The 5,519-nt window shown below is 38.6% G+C and overlaps 1 pseudogene; it reads right to left on the reverse strand.

Moving 5' to 3' along the window:
* Positions 1-580: 580 nt before the first annotated feature.
* Positions 581-697, reverse strand: LOC143722500 (5S ribosomal RNA; annotated as a pseudogene).
* Positions 698-5,519: the final 4,822 nt, after the last annotated feature.

The raw sequence follows: 5,519 nt of genomic DNA on the forward strand, positions 1-5,519 counted from the left end.
AGCTGTTTGGCCATGTGCTTGTGTTGTCTCGTTATGTAACTCCGCCCCCTTGTTATCCTCGTCTCGTCTTGATTGTCTAGTCAGTTTCACCTGTCCTTGTCATTAGTGTTCCCTTTATAATCCCCTTGTGTTTGCTGTCCTGTGTCGGTTCATTGTTATATCTTGTTATACATCGTGTGTGTTATACTTCGTGTTACCTTGTGATTCCTGTCTGAGTGCTTTGCTAATCTTTGTCATCCTCGTGAGTACCCTGTCAAGTGCATTGTCTTCAGAGAAGTTCTGTCTCTTGGTTTGCTGTTTTATTTTACCGTCAAGTCATTACCAAGTTTTGTCAACCCTGTTCCAGTCCTGTTTTGCCCCCTCGCGGGTTTTGTTTTCCTGTTTTGTCTATTAATAAACTTTGTGTAATCGCATACTGTCTGCGCTTGGGTTCGTTCCTGATCAGCCGTAACACTCGGTTTAACGTCTCATCCGAAGGACAGTGCTCTTTGACAGTATAGTGTCCTCGTCACTATACTGGGGCGTTAGGACCCACACAGACCAAAGGGTGAGCACTCCCTGCTGACCTCACTAATACCTCTTCCAGCAGCAACCTGGTTTTCTCAGGAGGTCTCCCATCCAGGTACTAACCAGGCTCAGCCCTGCTTAGCTTCAGTGGGCAACAAGTCTTGGGCTACAGGGTGATATGGCTGCTGAAAATCATGTGAACAGACTTCATTAAGATACACTATGAAACTTTTGGCTCTCTAGCAGTTAAAAAAAACTGCATGCATTTTGCATAAGAATATTGTTTAGGTTGTGTTTTGGCACTGTGTGACTGTGTGGATGAATATTGTTATCCTACTGCTCATAAAACATTCACTATAGTCTTAAGAGAAACCAGTTTAATTGGAAAGGATCTCATGCTGACTAGCTGAAGAAGTTACTGTAGCTATAGACATTAAATTCCAGCACATCGCTACAACAAACATAATGAAATGACCCTTCACAATAGATCATGCTTTAAAATGAACTCTGTTAGAGAGCTACATGTGGCTATTTATCTGTTCAATAAAATTGCTAACTCACCTATTAAGTAATAAAAATGCCATCAGTTCTCTCCATCTACGAAAAGCCAAGCCAACGTTGGTTCTTGTTTTATTAATAGCTCTGTCACGATTCCTCGGAGATTTGAGATTTAGCTGCTCCATGTCAACCTTTATCGCTCATCGTGACAACTAACTTATGCCACTCCCACACTATACATGCGTCAAAGTAGCCAGAGAAAGTTTTCTCTATTTACGGAAATGACAAGACACACAAGGATGAGTGAGGTAAGTACACAATTTGGCCTGAAAACCATCCCGTGGAAGAAGGGCTGATGCTGTATTGGTGTATAGTGCACCTTTATAAAACACTGGCAATTTGAAACATAACACATATTGGAGTAAGTGAATCAAGACAGGCCCACCCTAAACTTAAGGATTGGCTGGCTTTTTGCGAGGTGAGCACTGCAAGCTTTAACCTCTGGGGACCATGTTCCACGGAGCTTGTCTAATTCCACAGAGTTAATTACAGAACCTCATCAATTGTGACACAATGACAAGCCTGCCAATGCAAGAGCCATGCTGTTTCAAATCATTAAGCCAACATGAACAACAATGTCAGACAAATAAAAGGATAATGGACCTGCTGCTCTTTAACAGAACCAGATAGAAAGAAGCATGGCAGAAGATGGAACACACTTCTGACACACTTTCTCATATTGGAAGGCGAGAAGATTGTCAAACGTCCATAAGAAGCAAAGTGTTTATGTCTTTTGAGTGTGTTGTGAAGAGGTGACAAAATCGTTTCTGTCCAGAAAGCTTCAGTTCATGTCACTCCACAACTATTTAAGATATTAAATAATTCTAGTATTTATATGATATTTAAATAAGAGAATTTAGACAAAATTATGTCATTGCTTCAATTACTTTCTCTAAATTGTAATGGGTGTTACTTTACAAATTATTCTTTCTGAACAGTAAATACCTTTGAAACCCATATCAGCTTTTAGCAGATGGGAAAAGCAATGATGGACACCACATCATCTTTTTAGTGCTTGATTTAGCAATTAGTGTATTCAAATATTCATCAGAAAAATATAAATCACTAGAGGTGCTTTTCATGACATGATTACTTATATTTTACCTAACTTAGGCTCATTTGAAAAATGTGCATTCAACCTATTTTATTGCAAAACTCCAAAATCATAATTCAGTTTCCAGGTGAAATGAACACTAGCAACTTTTATTCTTTTTTGTGCACATTATGATTATAGGGCCAGATTATTAAGCAATAAAGATGCATTTTCATCTTTATTTCACTACAACCAAATGCTTTGTAAACAAATACATTTGGCGCTTGCATTTCACAATCAGCTCCATGTGTATGGCTTTTCTGATGTAGTAAACTTGCTCAGTAGTTCACCTGATACAGCACTGTGCAAGAAGCAACATAATATCAGAATTATTTTAATTTTTCCAGTATTCAATCTTTCCAATGAGCCAGGATTTATTAAATTCACCAAATTGAATGTGATTGATAACACTTTTCAAAATACCCACTCACTCATACCATCCTTTCATTTCATTGAATTTGATTTGAATGTGTCACTTCCGTATTTCAAGCAATATGTGTGTCAACCTAATGAAACAGAATGCCTGCATCACTATGCTCATAGCAGTATTATTTGGATGATTCATTTCCATTTATCTCACTATAATACATTAATGTCCAAAATGTAATGCAAGTGACAACACTATTTTATCATACAGTAACAATTGCTATTGCTCATACTTGTGTTTTACTTCATAACTTGCAACGGTATTTGTTACAGGCATGAAAACGATCTCAGACTGTGCATCAAGCTTGAAGACAAGAGTTGGACAATTACTTTTCAATGCATTATGAAGTACGGTTTTGATTAACATGGGTGGAAAAACGTACATACACTAACACTGATGGAAGGACCCAAGCCATATGTAGGGAAAAGAATGTTACAAAAGGTTACACTTTATTTCGATAGTCCACTTTAGACATTTTACTAACTATAAGTAACAAACTAATTAATTTGCAACAACATGTCAATTAACTTTTGTAAGAGTATTAGTAGACTGTTAGGTTATGGTTGTGGTTATGGTTAGGGTTAGGAAAATAAGTTGACATACACTTTCAGTTACTTATAGTCAGTAGAATGTCTGTTGAGGGACCATCACAATAAAGTGTTAGCAGATATTAAGCAGACAGTTTAGTTTCTGCACTTACACACACTCAATAATCACTCAAACAACCTAGCAACTATCTAAAACACCCTAGCAACTACAGTACAAGGCCAGATGCACCAGAAATCATTAAAAATGTTTAAGCTTTGATAGAAAGTTTCTCAACCTTGCTTAATTTTGTTATCCTCAGGTACACTGCTTTGATTAAACAGATGATCGGAGCAAACAAAAAACAAATAACTTCTCTCTAACGAGAAAAATCATCTAAATAGAAACTAAAGACCCGCTGTGCTTTCTTACCAATTATTGTTGCGGTCGCACAGAGCTCAAGATAAATGTTACATGTATGAAAATCGAGACAAGGCAGCACAAAAGTGTAGCAACAGCATTTTAAAAGAAAGCATAGGTGACCGACTCGATTTATAAAGATGCAACAGCATGCTGCATAAAGTCATTGAGGATTAACACTGTTTCTCTCTTCTCTGAAATGCTTCAGTTGCCTAGCACTTCAAATTAATTCACAAACATGAAAGAGGCAGAAATATCCAGCCGGGGCAAATCAAAGATTATAAAGAAAAGACATACACTGTATGACCCTGCCAATGTAATCCCAACTGTATATTTGTCCTAAATCATCCAGTGTGGTTTGTCACAAGGCACAAATGTATTCTCCAAGTCATCAAGCTCAGATAGCACAACTTTGGTGTGCATCCAAAAATAGCCAGAAAGCTCATATTTGCTTCCATGTTTTGCATGCTACCTGTGGCATTGATGGTCTTTTTAAAGCCTGCTCTCTGTAAGCATATGAAGCATTAGGAAACCAGTCCCTCCAGGGTGGCTTTTCCTCCCTGAATCTGAGACTGTTTAACTGCAGGGAGGTTTTTATGTTTTCTAGCATTTGGCAGGAAATAGTGTGATTCAAGTCAATACTGAGCTCATTTATTCTGCAGCGCCCATTTTCACGTGCTGAAAAAAACACACTCAACAAATCCTCCAGCTTCTGTTCTCCCTGTTTGTGATAATGTGACATGGTCATTAATTGTTCAGAGGAGGCAGAATGAGTCTTAAATCAAGCAGGTGGGCGCAACCTCTGCTCTGCACAGTACCTGCACTACAAAAGGGTAAAAAACAAGAGGAGAGGATTTAATAATAGTCCCTAGACTGATGAATGGGACATGGGCTACAGTAATTGTTCTAGAATAAAATGAAGGAATAAATGAATGATGTGGAGAAAGGAAGGAAGTGCAATGAATAATTCAAGCAAATATTTTTCATAGCCGGATGGCGACATTAATCTGAACTGCACTGGGGGCCTTCCACCCTGTTTAAAACATTTTGAGCTTTCAATCACTGTCACAATATGCAGCGGCTGAGATAAAAATGGAACGGAAAAATTCAAAAACTGTATCTGTGATTAAAATCAAGAGAGGAACGAAATGAAAAAATCAACACAACAATAAACAAAGTTAGGTGAAATGGTCCTGTCCCTAAAGAGAATTTACATTGATCTGTAAAAGTCCAATAGCGTTTCAATGCTTTAGGCCAGAAACATACTCACATAAGGATATGCCAACAACACAGAAACAATCGCACAGCCAACACACTGCAAACCAGTGGTGGAGGAAGTACTGAATCTCAGTACTTAAGTAAAAGTACATATAACCAGTGACAAATTTACTTTAGTAAAAGTAAAAGTACCACAATGACAACCCTATCTAAGTAAAAAGTACCTGATTTTAAATGTACTTTAAGTATTAAAAGTAAAAGTACTTGCATAACATGCTCAGCTCATCAGCTCATCTGGTTCTATGTCGAACACGTCCGAAATAAACAGTTGTCTGTTCTGTACTGGTGATCCGAGAACTGCTACCTGTGCGCGCATGCTCAGTATCAGCTGCTCGTGCTCATCACTTCTCTCAGCACAAGAAGTTCAGTGAACTTTTGGAGTACTGGGGTAAAATATACTCCGGGATATTGGTTTATTTCGAGTCAGAGGGACTGTCAGGCATGTCTGAAAGTGAGTAACTTTAGCAACTTGTGGATCAGCGCTGACGCAAGACGCGAACTGTTTCGTGCGAGAGCCGCGTCCATGCACATAGTAAATGTACGGGGTGCCAGGGACAGGCCGAACGGCAGGACTGTGTATTGATATGCCTGGCACTCGAAGGCGAATCTCAAGAATCGCCTGTGACGTGATGCTATTTGTATTTGGAAATAAGCGTCTTTCAGATCTATTGACATAAAACAGTCCTCCTGGCGAATTTGCGCGAGGATTTT

Source organism: Siphateles boraxobius, unplaced genomic scaffold (genome assembly GCF_051911475.1).
Source record: "Siphateles boraxobius isolate OS27281-9 unplaced genomic scaffold, OSU_SipBor_1 66, whole genome shotgun sequence".
Lineage (NCBI taxonomy): Eukaryota > Metazoa > Chordata > Actinopteri > Cypriniformes > Leuciscidae > Siphateles > Siphateles boraxobius.